Source organism: Triticum dicoccoides, chromosome 3B (assembly GCF_002162155.2).
Source record: "Triticum dicoccoides isolate Atlit2015 ecotype Zavitan chromosome 3B, WEW_v2.0, whole genome shotgun sequence".
NCBI lineage: Eukaryota > Viridiplantae > Streptophyta > Magnoliopsida > Poales > Poaceae > Triticum > Triticum dicoccoides.
This window is the reverse complement of record NC_041385.1, coordinates 494344303-494362130: the sequence shown is the minus strand read 5'-3', so window position 1 is coordinate 494362130 and position 17828 is coordinate 494344303.

Sequence of the window (17828 nt, the reverse complement as noted above, 5' to 3'; positions counted from 1 at the left end):
GCCGGAATAAGGAAAATGGCCCAAATAGCACGGCGGTCAACGCCGGGTTCAAAAGCTCTCGGCCAAATAATAAAACACTGCCTCTTAAGGACAACAGTGATGAGCCATCCAACCTAAACAAAATCTTGGATAGGATATGTCAAATCCATAGTACCCCCGAGAAGCCTGCAAACCATACCCACAGAGATTGTTGGGTCTTCAAGCAGTCCGGCCGACTTAAAGCCGAACACAAGGGGCTCGACACACCAAGCGAAGACGACGACGAACCCCACAAGCAGCATGCCGGAAAACAGAAGACTTTCCCACTAGAAGTCAAAACAGTGAACTCACTTCATGTGATAACAAGGAAAAATAGTGCGGCACCTGCGAAAACACGCGCCACACGGTCCACCCCAGCAGAGTCCCGAAATTGGATGTTTAAACCAATTACTTTCGACCATCAGGATTACTCCAGAAGTGTTCGAAACGCAGGAGGGACTGCTTTGGTATTGGATCCCATAATCGACGGACTACAATTCACACAAGTCCTAATGGATGGCGGCAGCGATATAAACCTGCTATACCAGGACACCATCCGCAGAATGGGGATAGACCCTACCAAAATTCGCCGTAGCAGCACTTCCTTCAAAGGAGTGACGCCAGGCCTTTACGCCAATTGTACAGGCTCTGTACTACTAGAGGTTGTGTTCGGTTCATCCGACAACCTCCGTCGCGAAAAGCTCATTTTCCATATCGCCCCATTCAAAAGCAGCCATCAAGCACTACTGGGACGCGAAGCTTTCGCCCGCTTTAACGCAATACCGCATTACGCGTCTCTTACGCTTAAAATGCCCGGTCCACGCGGCATAATCTCATTAAAGGGTAACTCTGAGTGTTCCTCGACCACAGAAAACGTGAGACTGCCTTGACAGCCACACACTAATCCGACCTTGCTGGTCAAAGCCCCTAAAAACAGGTCATTCAGACCTCGGACACGGTTTGGCGAGTCCGGCATAAATAAACAAGGGGCTTCCCAGCCGCATACCTCTTTACAAGGGGCGGCACGTATAAACAATGAGAGCCAATAAAGCTCAACTTTATTCATCTTCCAAATCATACTTTATTTTAAATACATCTTTTGCACGATATTTTTTCCAAACTAAGTTCTTCTCTTTTACAGATGAAGCACGTGCTACACCCGTCCAGGATACAGCACAACGGAGACACAGGCGCAGACGTGCAGCAGGGACCCGTTGCAAAGATTCTTTTCAGATTAAGACCCTGCGTAAACCTTTCCTACTGTCTCTTATTGATACACATCCCCCGGTTTCCTACCATAACCGAGGAGGAGGCTGGCGTTTTGGCATCGGCCGCGTCAGAAGTTCTCGCCCGTACCTGGACACTAGGGGCTTAGGGCATTGTTCTGCCCGGTATCATAAAGACCGAATACCTCAGGGAGTGTTCGGCGTCTCGAGTTAGGCCTTATATGCATCAGCTCTGAATCATGTCTTTGGTCAAATGTTGGGTTTGCCTGGCTCCTGTGTTTTGCTGCCTTACGTTCCGCTCCATCGGCTAACGCGGCACTAGGAGAACTACTACGATTGTGCCCCGGTTCGGCTGGGCGAGCACCTCAGTAGAGAAAGCCGAAAACTGACTATCATGATATAGCGAGAGACTGGTCAACCACTCGATTGACTACTGGAATGTTTAGAATTCCTCCGCTTTGACGAAGGACCGCTTCTCGGTCAGGCACATACGCGCCCCGAGTTCGGAGAGCGCGGTGCCTCTAGGGGCTATATAGTAGCCCCACCATCGAGCTCCTATGGCTAAGTGAAAGTGATAAAGCATTATAGTCCGGTTGCCTAGTTTGCTATGCTATCACCTCCTTCAAAGGACCAAGACGTTGGATTAAGTGTGAAAAAGCACTTTTTTGCAAACACCCCCGCACCATGTGCGTGGGGGCTGAAGCCAAAGACTGCCATCTTTCAGGTTATACATACATATACGGCCGGACAGGAGATAGTTCAATACTTGAATGCACAAGTATAAAAAGTCGTTACATTATAAACATGATCTCACAAATCATACATGTCATTTGAACATAACATCTTTCGAGCACTGCGACTCTATTAAATGAGCGCCCTGCAGGACTTCCTCAAAATAGTGCTCGGCGGGTAATTGGCTTTTGTCCGAACCCCGAGATGCAACATCGGTGGCATCCATCTCTGCCCAGTATGTCTTAACACGGGCGAGAGCCATCCGTGCACCCTCTATGCATGCCGACCGCTTCATCGCCTCGATATGCGGCACCGCCCCAAGGAATTGTTGCAACAAGCCAAAATAACTCTCCGGCTTGGGCCTTTCTGGCCACAGATGAGCCACCACATCCATCACGGCAAGTCCAGACAATCTATTCAGCTCAGCCCACTCAGCCAACCGATCAGTCAATGGAAGTGGACGCTCCTGACTATGGAATTGAGACCAGAAAATCTCTTCCATTCTGTGATCCTTCTGGCTTCGGAAGTGCATGACTGCGTCCGCTGCACTCGCCGCCAAATCCAGATAAGGATCCTCCGCACCCCACAATTGGCCCAACTGAGCATACTTCGGATCCGTGAACTTCCTACGCAGCAGAAAGGGCTTTCCAGCCGCAATGTCTCTGGCCTGACGCAGTTCCTCCTTCATAACCCGCATCGCACAACAGGCATCCTTGGCTTTGGCGGCGGCCTTCTTCAGGTCCTCTTGCTCCGCTCGGCGTTCTCTTTCAAGAACCTCATAGCGGTCGGTAGCATCTTTTAATTTCACGACCATTCCGGCCATCTCCTTCCTACTTCGGCAGTGAGCAGCCTTTTTGGCTTTTAGCTCTTCCGCTGCCTTTGAGGCAACTGCATCACTTTTCCTGGCTTGCTCCTTGGCTCGAGCAAGCTCTGCTCGAAGGTATTCCACAGCAGCGGCACCATCTGCATCAAGCATACAAATTGTAAGGAACGGGCATCAGCTCCCTTACTAGGTGACCGCGGAGAAACCACCTACCTTGTGACTCGTCAAGTCGTTTATTGACCAGCGCGATGTCCGCATCCGCAACGTCGAGTTGCCGCTTCAGCTCGGCAACTCCATCAGTCCGGCTGGCCACTGAACGTTCTGCCACCTGCATAGGAAAGGCGACATTCTATAACTGAGATTATGATCCTCGGCACGCTGTCGCTTTCGACAGCATACCAAGTCTCAGGGGCTACTATCTATACAGGGCGCACTCTATGTGCAAAACTGTCAAAAGGTATGTCATTTTTTGCGTACCTCAAACCCTGTCAGCAAACTTCCGACGGCCTCATGCAACCCGCTCTCGGCAGATGAGATCCTTTCAATCACCATACTCATTAATGTGCGGTGATCTTTTGAGATAGATGCCCTCTCGAGCAAATCCTGCAGCTCCACCGGCCGTATTCCAGTGGGTGCCGAACTCCCCGGCCCCGCCGGACTTGGGGAGACCCTCCGTGACGACACCTCAGGGTCGTCCGCCCCGCCCGACGGGGTGGCAGATGGAGGCGTTTCGCTCTCCATCATCTCCGGACGAAGGTCCCCCGAAGATGAGCTCTGCTAAGAAGGGCTGAGATCCGAACTACAAGGTGAAAACTTCGGTTACCCTTAGAAATAAAGTAGGGATGTCCCCTATTACAAAACTCCCCCTTTTTACTTACGGCTCGCTGGAGGGCTGATTCCTTTCGGGAGACTGTGCGGCCGGGGCTCTTCCCGGCACAGGACCTTCCGGTGCAGATTTCTTTCCCCGCTTTGAGGCCTTGGCCTCCAGGTCTTCGGAAGCGGTCCTCTTCTCCCCCTGGAGGGAGGGATTCTCGATTCCCCCCTTACGGAAAGCCTCCTTGGCAGAGGTGGTAGTTTCCCTGTGCCCCCCTTCGCCCTCCTTCGAAGGTGCAACCTCCAACATTTTGATTAACACGGGATCCGGCGTGGTCTCAGGGAGGGGGGCCGGACACCGTATCAATTTTGCTTGCGCTATCCACTCCTGTCCAAGGGATAGCTGGTTAAAAGGCAAACCCATGATAAATAAATGGACAATGTGTCCAAACACAGGGCTACTTACTTGAGTATTCGGGCGATTGCAGCTTAGGCCAGCATCCTCGGTCAAGTCCGGACGCATCTCTTGTGATCCGAAGAACAGTTTGTACATCTCCACGGGTGTCAAACCCATGAAGTGTTGGAGAGCTCTTGGTCCCTCCGGATTAAATTCGCACAGGCGGAGGGGGCGACGTTTGCAGGGCAGAGGCGCCGAATCAGCATAACCTGTGTCACTACGACCAGATTGATCTCCCTTTCTTGGAGGTCTCAAATCCGGCCCTGCAACAGGGGTACGTCTTTGGACGGCCCCCAGTCAAGCCCTTTGTTGACCCATGACGTCAGCCGTTGTGGAGGGCCCGGGCGAAAGGCGGGTGGCGGCCTCTGCCTGCTGCCCCTGGGAGCGGTGACATAGAACCACTCCTGTTGCCACAAGCCGAGCTCCTCCTGAAAAGAGCCCTCGGTCCATGGAGCATCAGCCCTCTTGCTTATAACCGCCCCGCCGCACTCTGCATGACGCCCCTCAATCATCTTCGGCTCCACGTTGAAGGTTTTGAGCCACAAGCCAAAGTGAGGGGTAGTGCGGAGGAAGGCTTCGCAGACGACAATGAATAATGAGATGTGGAGGATGGACTCTGGAGCCAAGTCATGGAATTCCAGCCCATAGTAAAACATGAGCCCCCTCACGAAGGGATCCATCAGGAAGCCTAAACCCCGACGGAGGTGAGACACGAACACGAGACTCTCGCGGGGCTCGGGAGTAGGAATAACTTGCCCTTGGGCAGGCAACCTATGCGAAATCTCGTAGGTTAAGTACCTGGCATCTCTCAGCTTCAGCATGTCCTCTTCCGTGATGGAGGAGGGCATCCACCGGCCTCGTAGGTTGGAGCCGGACATTGTCGAAGGTAGAAAGTACCCGAATCTGGAGCCCTGGGTGTTGGAACTCGGGGCGAGGGGCGGATTCGATTGAGGATTGAAGAAAAAGAACGGGCCTTGGTCTCATTATAAAGAGGGAGAATACCAAGAGCCGTCCCCGTGACCGTTTGGAACCCGCCTTCGATGGAGGGGGCGTGGCAACGGGTGCGGTTGGATTACCCACGTCCGTATTGATGAGAATCCCAGAATAAAGGGAACACGATCTCTTCTTCGACAAGACATGCCAAGGAAACCGCTTCGCTAAACGCGCGGAGGTGGTATAATGAAAACGATTCGAGTAAAGGCTTGGTTGTGGTGTGACGTCACGCCACAAAATACGTCAGCAGATTGAACTTGTGTAGATATTATTCTCTCTACGGTGGTATGTGGAATTTATTTTGCAGAGCCGGACACTATCCTGGTGTTCACAATCTTCTATAAATTATTCGGAGGAGGAACCCGCCTTGCAATGCCGAAGACAATATGCACGCCGGACTCGTCGTCATTGAAGCCTGGTTCAGGGGCTACTGAGGGAGTCCTGGACTAGGGGGTGTCCGGATAGCCGAACTATCATCATCGACTGGACTCCAAGACTATGAAGATAGAAGATTGAAGACTTCGTCCCGTGTCCGGATGGGACTTTCCTTGGCGTGGAAGGCAAGCTTGGCGATACGGATATGTAGATCTCCTACCATTGTAACCGACTCTGTGTAACCCTAGCCCTCTCCGTGTCTATATACACCGGATGGTTTTAGTCCGTAGGACGAACAACAATCATACCATAGGCTAGCTTCTAGGGTTTAGCCTCCTTGATCTCGTGGTAGATCTACTCTTGTAATACCCACATCATCAATATCAATCAAGTAGGACGTAGGGTTTTACCTCCATCAAGAGGGCCCGAACCTGGGTGAAACATCGTGTCCCTTGTCTCTTGTTACCATCCGCCTAGACGCACAGTTCGGGACCCCCTACCCGAGATCCGCCGGTTTTGACACCGGCATCAGGCACATATGATGTTTGGGTGAAACTGATCGGAGACAATAACACATGATAAATTCAATAGGTTTAGATTGCAGTCCAATAATAGGCTATGTATGCAGGCATATTTTTCTATTATGCATCGATTGTACCTCTTTATCTTCCCGATGTGTTTGCGTTGTGCTAAATGATGATACTCGTACTCTTTAATAATCAATAAATACAGGTGTGTGCATTGCTATGACGTAGTCCTCCTTTTCTTAAAAAAGATACACGAGGTGGCTAGCAACATAAGGTGAAAGTAAATGTTAGGTAATTAAGTGACCATAGTTTCACATCCTTTTGTGGGTGCTAATCTCCACTGGAGAGTCTGATCCTCGCAACATAAACTATCGTCGCCTTCTTCTTGAACCTTGGCAAAATAAGCCCAAACACAAATCACTAGTGGTTGACCATGAGGTTGGCACCGAACCTTTATAGAACTTTTCGGGAGAACAAAGGAACCCTTTGAAAGCTTATAGGCGACACAAAACCAGCTAGGGTTTCCCAAAAGTAACAAGTAATTTGATGAACTCAAAGGGTATTTAAATTGGCTCACTCGAACCATGGATCGCGGGGATCCTCTTCCTTTTCTCTCGATGACTTGATGGATCTTATGCACCAGCTAGGGATGCTACCCCACCAAGTGACCTGCCATAATCAGCTCTGATATTATCTTATATTTTTTGTTGTTCTCAGATCACACCTCTTGCATGTGATCTTTGCACCGCCCTTGTTTACCTTGTTGATCACATGTCAAGCACTTGTGTAATGTATCCTTGCATTATGTGCTTTCACTCATAATTATTGCACTTATCTATTGATATAGGGGGGCTCCTTGTATGTTTGTATTTTGCATTTCAAGCTTATTTGAATAAATGCACATACTAAGGGGGAGCTTCCTCTATGTTGATAGTGTTGCATGTACTCATTCATTGTGCCATGCCCCAAACTTATTGTCATCAATTGACCAAAAAGGGAGAGATTAAAAGTGCATTTAATCCCTAATATTTTTTGGAGTGATGTAATGTGGTTAGTGAGACCAATGATGATTACTAAGCATATCTCAAGTCATTGGTTTCTCAAGGGGTTTTATATGGAGATGATTGAATCCCACTTCAAAAATAAAAAATAAATGTGGTTATCGGACGACTCAAGAGTTTTGTTTTGGTTCCTATAGAGTCATAGAACAATCCCAGTATTAAGAGGCGTTGAGTTGCTTGGATTAAAGTGTGAGATTGTGCAAAATATATAGACCAGCCATCCTACACCTGTCACAAAGAGAATAGCCTGAAAACCCTCCCTCCTTTGTGTTGTGGCTTGCCCGCCTCATGCCCACTAGGTATAGGGGTCATGTCCGCGGAGACGAAGGAAATATCTCTAGACACCCCAGGTGCACGGTGCTCCTACCCCAGTGCCCATGGGGTCCGATGGAAAACCTGCTAGGCACTACATGTGCATGGCGTCTCTGGACCCCCGTGCCCACAAGGTCTAGGGTTTTCTACTTGGATGGATCCAGCCTCATGGGTCCTCATAAACTTAGTGCTATGTAATATGGTATTGTATATATTTTCCTTCTTCCAATTCCCTAAAGGAGTTTTACTTAGATTGGATTATTTTCGATCAATATTCTTTTGGCAAGGAGATAGCGAAAAGAAGAAATATCGACTGGCTAAATGGAGTGTGGTTTCTCATCCCGAGGACCAAGGAGGGCTGGGTATTCATGATCTCGAGGTTAAAAATACGTCCCTACTTGGCAAATGGTTGTTTAAGCTACTTATGGAAGATGGTCTACGACAAACCCTCCTAAGAAGAAAATATGTTGGCTCAAAGGCAGTGTCCCAAGTATATTGGAATCCTGGAGACTCACACTTTTGGGCTGGTCTAATGGCTATGAAGAAACATTTCTTATGCTATGGATCCTTCGTCATTAAATAAGGATCAAAGATTAGATTCTGGGAGGATAACTGGCTAGGCAATACCACTATCCGGGAACAATATCCTGCCCTATACAATATTGTGCGTCACAAGGGTGATACTGTCGCCATGGTTATGAAATCCTTTTCGCGGAATGTGACATTTAGGAGAGATTTAATTGGTCCTAGACTTGAATTGTGGAACACTTTGATACAACACATGTCCACGACGCAATTGTCGCAAGGGACCGATGTATTTTGTTGGAACCTACACGCGATTGTTAATTTCTCGGAGGAGCCCACGTATGCAGCGCTGATCCAGTCAGATATACAAGTTGATAATAATAAAATCATTTGGAAGATGAAGATACCACTCAAGAATAAGATCTTTGGGTGGTACCTTCATCGAGGAGTCATTCTTAGCAAAGATAACCTTATTAAGAGGAACTAGCATGGAAGTGCGAATGTGTTTTTTCTCACCATGATGAGACCATAAAACACTTGTTCTTCCTATGCAAAATGGTCGTTCTATATGGCCAGTCATCTAAGTAACTTTTGGCTTGTATCCTCCATGTAGTGTTGCTAATATTTCTGGCAACTGGTTACATGGGATCAATAACAAGTTTATAACACTTCTCAAGGTGGGAGCGCTTGCCGTAATACGGTCGCTTTGGCTATGTAGAATTTGTAAGGTTTTTAACGATAGAAGTTCTTCTCTTCTACAGGTTATCTACAGATGTACCGGTGTGCTCCGTTTGTGGTCATCTCTACAAGTGTGGAGAATCGAGACATGTTTACGGTGGTGTGTACATGCTTGGAGGCCATGGCAAGAGATACTTTTACCTGACATGGATGGTAGCATGATCTTTGTATTGGTCCTTGCTAACTCTTGAGCACTGCGTTAGATTTCCCCGAAGAGGAAAGGATGATGCAGTAAAGTAGCGTAAGTATTTCCCTCAGTTTTTGAGACCCAAGGTATCAATCCGGTAGGAGATCATGCACGAGTCCCTCGTACCTACACAAAATGATAGCTACTCGCAACCAACGCGATTAGGGGTTGTCAATCCCTTCACGGTCACTTACGAGGGTGAGATCTGATAGAGATGATAAATAACATTTTTGGTATTTTTCATATAGAGATGCAAAGTAAAAAGTAAAAGGCAAAGTAAAAGCAAAGCAAGTAATAAAGTAATGGAGATTGATATGATGAGAATAGACCCGGGGGCCATAGGTTTCACTAGTGGATTCTCTCAAGAGCATAAGTATTCTACGGTGGGTGAACAAATTACTGTTGAGCAATTGATAGAAAAGCGAATAATTATGAGATTATCTAGGTATGATCATGTATATAGGCATCACGTCCGAAACAAGTAGATCGAAACGATTCTGCATCAACTACTATTACTCCACTCATCGACCGCTATCCAACATGCATCTAGAGTATTAAGTTAAAAATAGAGTAACGCCTTAAGCAAGATGACATGATGTAGAGGGATAAATTCATGCAATATGATAAAAAACCCATCTTGTTATCCTCGATGGCAACAATACAATATGTGCCTTGCAACCCTTTCTGTCACTGGGTAAGGACACCGCAAGATTGAACCCAAAGCTAAACACTTCTCCCATTGCAAGAACTACCAATCTAGTTGGCCAAACCAAACGGATAATTCGAAGAGTCTTGCAAAGATAACTCAATCATACATAAAAGAATTCAGAGAAAAATCAAATATTATTCATAGATAAGCTGGATAATAAACCCACAATTCATCGGTCTCAACAAACACACTGCAAAAATAAGATTACATCGAATAGATCTCCACAAGAGAGGGGGAGAACATTATATTGAGATCCAAAAAGAGAGAAGAAGCCATCTAGCTACTAGCTATGGACCCGAAGGTCTGAAGTAAACTACTCACACTTCATCGGAGAGGCTATGGTGTTGATGTAGAATCCCTCCGTGGTAGATGCCATCTCCGGCGGAGCTCTGGAACAGGCCCCAAGATGGGATCTCACGGATACAGAAGGTTGCGGCGGTGGAATTAGGTTTTTGGCTCCGTATTTGATCTGACAGGGGTACGTAGGTATATATAGGAGGAAGGAGTACGTCGGTGGAGCAACAAGGGGTCCACGAGGCAGGGGGGCGCACCCAGGGGGGAGCCCTCCACCCTCGTGACCGCCTCTGGCACTTCTTGGAGTAGGGTCCATGTCTCCTGGATCACGTTCGGTGAGAAAATCATGTTCCCGAAGGTTTCATTCCGTTTGGACTCCGTTTGATATTCTGTTTCTTCGAAATACTGAAATAGGCAAAAAAAACAACAATTTTGGGCTGGGCCTCCGGTTAATAGGTTAGTCCCAAAAATAATATAAAAGTGGAAAATAAAGCCCAATATAGTCCAAAACAGTAGATAAAGTAGCATGAAGCAATCAAAAATTATAGATACGTTGGAGACGTATCAAGCATCCCCAAGCTTAATTCCTGCTCGTCCTCGAGTAGGTAAATGATAAAAAAGAATTTTTGATGCGGAGTGATACTTTGGCATAATTTCAATGTGAATCTTCTTAATTGTGGCATGAATATTCAGATCCGAAAGATTCAAGACAAAAGTTCATATTAACATAAAGGTAATAATACTTCAAGCATATAAATTAAAGCAATCATGTCTTCTCAAAATAGCATGGTTAAAGAAAGTTATCCCTACAAAATCATATAGTCTGGCTATGCTCTATCTTCATCACACAAAGTATTTAATCATGCACAACCCCGATGACGAGCCAAGCAATTGTTTCATACTTTAGTAATCTCAAACCTTTTCAATTTTCACGCAATACATGAGCGTGAGCCATGGACATAGCACTATAGGTGGAATAGAATGGTGGTTGTGGAGAAGACAAAAAGGAGAAGATAGTCTCACATCAACTAGGCGTATCAACGGGCTATGGAGATGCCCATCAAGAGATATCAATGTGAGTGAGTAGGGATTGCCATGCAACGGATGCACTAGAGCTATAAGTATATGAAAGCTCAACAAAAGAAACTAAGTGGTTGTGCATCCAACTTGCTTGCTCACGAAGACCTAGGGCAGTTTTGAGGAAGCCCATCATTGGAACATACAAGCCAAGTTCTATAATGAAAAATCCCCACTAGTATATGAAAGTGACAACATATGAGACTCTATATCATGAAGATCATGGTGCTACTTTGAAGCACAAGTGTGGAAAAGGGATAGTAGCATTGTCCCTTCTCTCTTTTTCTCTCATATTTTTTTATTTGGGCCTTTTCTCTTTTTTTATGGCCACTTCTTTTTTTTCGTCCAGAGTCTCATCCCGACTTATGGGGGAATCATAGTCTCCATCATTCTTTCCTCACTGGGACAATGCTCTAATAATGATGATCATCACACTTTTAGTTTTTTCTTACAACTCAACAATTACAACTCGATACTTAGAAGAAAATATGACTCTATATGAATGCCTCCGGCGGTGTACCAGGATATGCAATGAATCAAGAGTGACATGTATGAAAGAATTATGAATGATGGAAAGTTGCATGGCAATATATCTCGGAATGGCTATGGAAATGACATGATAGGTAGGTATGGTGGCTGTTTTGAGGAAGGTATATGGTAGGTGTATGATACCGGCGAAAAGTGCGCGGTATTAGAGAGGCTAGCAATGGCGGAAGGGTGAGAGTGCATATAATCCATGGACTCAACATTAATCAAAAGAACTCATGCACTTGTTGCAAAAATTTAGAAGTCATCAAAAACCAAAGCACTAAACGCATACTCCTAGGGGGGTAGATTGGTAGGAAAAGACCATCGCTCATCCCCGACTGCCACTCATAAGGAAGACAATCAATAAATAAAATTGTGCTCCGACTTCATCACAAAGCGGTTCACCATACGTGCATGCTACGGGAATCACAAACTTCAACACAAGCATTCTTTAAATTCATAATCACCCCAACTAGCATTGCTTTGATATTATCATCTCCATATCTCAAAACAATTATCAAGCATCAAACTCATCTTAGTATTCAACGCACTCAAAAGAAAGTTTCACAAATCTTGAATACCAAGTATATTAACATTAAGCAAATTACCATGCTATTAACAACTCTTAAAATAATCTAAGTGAAGCATGAGAGATCAATAGTTTCTTTAAAACAAATCCACCACCGTGCTCTAAAAGATCTAAGTGAAGCACTAGAGCAAAAATTATTACGCTAAAAAAGGTTTAAGTGAAGTACTATGAGCAAAACTATCAAGCTCAAAAGATATAAGTGAAGCACATAGAGTATTCTAGCAAATTCTAAATCATGTATGGCTCTCTCAAAAGGTGTGTACAGCAAGGATGATTGTGGTAAACTAACAAGCAAAGACGCAAATAATACAAGACGCTCCAAGCAAAACACATATGATGTGGTGAATAAAAATATAGCTCCAAGTAAATTACCGATGGAAGTAGACGAAACAGGGGATGCCTTCCGGGGCATCCCCAAGCTTTGACTTTTTGGTGTCCTTGGATTATCTTTGGGGTTCCATGGGCATCCCCAAGCTTAGGCTCTTGCCACTCTTTGTTCCATAATCCATCAAAAAAATTCACCCAAAACTTGAAAACTTCACAACACAAAACTCAATAGAAATCTCGTGAGCTCCGTTAGTGAAAGAAAACAAAAGACTACTTTAAGGTACTGTAATGAACTCATTCTTTATTTATATTGGTGTTAAACCTACTGTATTCCAACTTCCATATGTTTTATAAACTAATTTATTAGCCATAGATGCATTGAAATAAGCAAACAACACACGAAAAATAGAATCTGTCAAAAACAGAACAGTCTGTAGCAATCTGTAACTAACGCAAACTTATGGAACTCTAAAAATTCTACCAAAATAGGACGTACTGGAAAATTTGTGTATTGATCGTCAGCAAAAAGAATCAATGCAAAATCACGTTTCTGTGATTTATTGAATGTTTTCTCGTGAGCGCAAAGTTTCTGTTTTTCAGCAGAATCAAATCAACTATCATCATAGCTTATCCTATAGGTTCTACTTGGCACAAACACTAATTAAAACATAAACCACATCTAAACAGAAAGTAGATAGATTATTTATTCCTAAATAGAAGCAAAAACAAAAAACACAAACTAAAATTGGGTTGCCTCCCAACAAGCGCTATCGTTTAACGCCCTTAGCTAGGCATAAAAGCGAAGATAGATCTAAGTTTTGCCATCTTTGGTAGGCAATCCATAAGTGGCTCTCATGATAGATTCATATGGTAATTTTATTTTCTTTCTAGGGAAGTGTTCCATACCCTTTCTCAAGGGAAATTAGAATCTAATATTCCCTTCCTTCATATCAATAATCGCACAAATTGTTCTAAGGAAAGGTCTACCAAGAATAATAGGACATGAAGGATTGCAATCTATATCAAGAACGATAAAATCTACGGGCACATAATTCCTATTTGCAATAATAAGAACATCATTAATTCTTCCCATAGGTTTTTTAATAGTGGAATCCGCAAGATGCAAGTTTATAGAGCAATCTTCAAAGTCACGGAAATCTAGCAAATCACACAAAGTTTTGGGAATAGTGGAGACACTAGAACCCAAATCACACAAAGCATGAAACTCATAATCTTTAATTTTGATTTTGATAGTAGGTTCCCACTCATCATAGAGTTTTCTAGGGATAGAAACTTTCAACTCAAGTTTTTCTTCATAAGATTGCATCAAAGCATCAACAATGTGTTCAGTAAAGGCCTTATTTTGACTATAAGCATGAGGAGAATCTAGCACGGATTGCAACAAGGAAATACAACCAATCAAAGAGCAATTTTCATAATTAAATTCCTTGAGATCCAAGATAGTGGGTTTAGTGACATCAAGATTTTTATTTCTTTCAATCCCACTTTCATCAATTTCATCATCAAGATCTAGAAACTCCGAATTCTTAGAACGCCTTCTAGGTAAAGGAAGATCATATTCAGTTTCATCAAGATTCATATTGCAAAACAAAGATTTAATAGGGGACACATCAATAACTTTTAGATCTTCATCTTGATTTTCATAGGAATCGGAAGAACACGCTTTAATAAAGGCATCTTTGGAAGCACGCATCCTAGCGGTTCTTTCCTTGCACTCATCAATGGAAATTCTCATAGCTTTGAGAGACTCATTGATATCATGCTTAGGAGGAATATATCTAAGCTTTAAAGAATCAATTTCAAGAGAAATTCTATCAACGTTCCTAGCCAAATCATCATCTTTAAGCAATTTCTCTTCAAGCAAAGCATTAAAATTCTTTTGTGAATTCATAAACTCTTTAACACTACTCTCAAATTCAGAGGGCATCTTATTAAAATTTCCATAAGAGTTGTTGTAGGAATTTCCATAATTATTAGAAGGATTACTAGGATAAGGCCTAGGATTAAAATTCCCTCTATACGCGTTATTTCCAAAACTATTCCTACCAACAAAATTCACATCCATATATTCATTATTATTCTCAATCAAAGTAGATAAAGGCATATCATTGGGATCAAGAGAAGTATTTTTAGTAGCAAACATCTTCATAAGTTCATCCATCTTTTCACTCAAAACATTGATTTCTTCTATAGCATGCACCTTTTTACTAGAAGATCTTTCGGTATGCCATTGATAATAATTAGCAATAATATTGTCAAGCAATTTTGTAGCATCTCCTAACGTAATTTCCATAAATGTGCCTCCCGCGGCCGAATCTAAAAGATTTCTAGAAGCAAAATTTAATCCGCATAAAAAATTTGTATGATCATCCATAAATTCAACCCATAAGTAGGGCAATTGCGAAGCATCAATTTCATTCTTTCCCAAGATTGGGCAACATGCTCATGATCAAGTTGTTTAAAATTCATAATATCGTTCCTAAGAGTGATGATCTTAGCGGGAGGAAAATACTTAGATATAAAAGCATCTTTGCACTTGTTCCAAGAATCAATACTATTTTTAGGCAAAGACGAAAACCAAATTTTAGCACGATCTCTAAGTGAAAATGGAAATAACTTTAATTTGACAATATTGTTATCTGTATCTTTATTCTTTTGCATATCACACAAATCAACGAAATTGTTTAGATGAGTAGCGGCATCTTCACTAGGAAGGCCGGCGAATTGATCTTTCATAAAAAGATTCAGCAAAGCGGTATTGATTTCACAAGACTCATCATTATTAAGAGGAGCAATCGGAGTACTAAGGAAATCATTATTATTGGTATTCAAGAAATCACACAATTTGGTATTATCTTGTGCCATGGCAACAAGTAATCCAACACACACAAGCAAAGGCAAACGAGAAAAAGGCGAAAGAGAAAGAGAGGAGGAGATTGGGAAAGAGAGGGCGAATAAAACGGGAAGGGTGAAGTGGGGGAGAGGAAAACGGGAGGCAAATAATGTAATGCGAGAGATAGGGATTGTGATGGGTACTTGGTATGGTTGACTTTTGCGCAAACTCCCGGCAACGGCGCCAGAAATTCTTCTTGCTGCCTCTTTAGCACTGCGTTGGATTTCCCCAAAGAGGAAAGGATGATGTAATAAAGTAGCGTAAGTATTTCCCCTCAGTTTTTGAGAACCAATGTATCAATCCAGTAGGAGATCACGCACGAGTCCCCCGTACCTACACAAAACGATAGCTACTCGCAACCAACGCGAATAGGGGTTGTCAATCCCTTCATGGTCACTTACGAGGGTGAGATCTGATAGAGATGATAAATAATATTTTTGGTATTTTTGATATAGAGATACAAAGTAAAAAGTAAAAGGCAAAGTAAAAACAAAGCAAGTAATAAAGTAATGGAGATTGATATGATGAGAATAGACCCGGGGGCCATAGGTTTCACTAGTGGCTTCTCTCAAGAGCATAAGTATTCTATGGTGGGTGAACAAATTACTGTTGAGCAATTGATAGAAAAGAGAATAATTATGAGATTATCTAGGTATGATCATGTATATAGGCATCACGTCCGAAACAAGTAGATCGAAACGATTTTGCATCTACTACTATTACTCCACTCATCGACCGCTATCCAGCATGCATCTAGAGTATTAAGTTAAAAACAGAGTAATGCCTTAAGCAAGATGACATGATGTAGAGGGATAAATTCATGCAATATGATAAAAAAACCATCTTGTTATCCTCGATGGCAACAATACAATACGTGCCTTGCAACCCTTTCTGTCACTGGGTAAGGACAAGATTGAACCTAAAGCTAAACACTTCTCCCATTGCAAGAACTACCAATCTAGTTGGCCAAACCAAACGGATAATTCGAAGAGACTTGCAAAGATAACTCAATCATACATAAAAGAATTCAGAGAAGAATCAAATATTATTCATAGATAAGCTGGATCATAAACCCACAATTCATCGGTCTCAACAAACACACCGCAAAAAGAAGATTACATCGAATAGATCTCCACAAGAGAGGGGGAGAACATTGTATTGAGATCCAAAAAGAGAGAAGAAGCCATCTAGCTGCTAGCTATGGACCCGAAGGTTTGAAGTAAACTACTCACACTTCATCGGAGAGGCTATGGTGTTGATGTAGAAGCCCTCCGTGGTAGATGCCCTCCCCGGCGGAGCTCCGGAACAGGCCCCAAGATGGGATCTCGTGGATACAGAAGGTTGCGGCGGTGGAATTAGGTTTTTGCTCCGTATTTGATCTGACGGGGGTACGTAGGTATATATAGGAGGATGGAGTACATCGGTGGAGCAACAGAGGGTCCACGAGGCAGGGGGGCGCGCCTAGGGGGGAGGCGCGCCCTCCACCCTCGTGACCGCCTCTGGCACTTCTTGGAGTAGGGTCCAAGTCTCCTGGATCACGTTCGGTGAGAAAATCACGTTCCCGAAGGTTTCATTCCGTTTGGACTACGTTTGATATTCTGTTTCTTCGAAATACTGAAATAGGCAAAAAACAACAATTCTGGGCTGGGCCTCCGGTTAATAGGTTAGTCCCAAAAATAATATAAAAGTGGAAAATAAAGCCCAATATAGTCCAAAACAGTAGATAAAGTAGCATGGAGCAATCAAAAATTATAGATACGTTGGAGACGTATCAGTCCTCCTACGTCTTAAGCATTATACAGTCTCCACATCATTACTTGTATTCCGCCTTTTTATATTTTGAGGAATTTGGACTTGGTTATGGATGTGTGCATCTCAGTTATGCAGATGTCGGGTGTAATGCTTAAACCTTTTAAGTAATAAAGCACCTTTTATCAAAAAAGGCTGGCAACAATCACATTTGGAGAGTTGGGGTAAATAATAGGCCTTCTTTACCCCCTCCCTCTAGTCGACCTCTCGATCCTTTCAAAATCACGAACCACGACCTATCGGCTGAGCAAGCTCCGAACAAAAGGTTTTACCCCGACCGAGAGAGAGGCTCTGCAACTCCCCGAAGCTTAGGTGCTTGTCCCAGCGACGTCAAGCTCTGAATATGAGGTCAATGACGCCAATGGCAAGGCCCCGTATGCCCCAGATGCGGCCACCATGGCGGATCGTCTGAGGTCGAGGCAGGACGTGCTTGTTGTGAGAGTGCTCGTACACGCGATGCCACGAAGAAAGAAGTTGTAGCCGGATCTAGGAGAGGCACCACGCCCGGGCAGTCTGTGCCCTCGAGGCGGACCATGGTTGGGCTGTCAGTGGCCCCACAAGCCTTCCACAAAGGAGGACATCAAGGATGATGCTCCGATCCATCAAGCTCCGGCGCCGAGCAAATTAGCATTGATCTGTATTGCATCTCTCAGCACTACTTCCGCGACAATGACGACAAAGGAGGGAAGGACAAGGGCGGACGTGGATGAATTTCCTCTATAATCGTACGAATTAGTAGAACACATGCCAAATTTTGGTAGTCCTCTATGAACTATATCCTTGCTCACAACTCC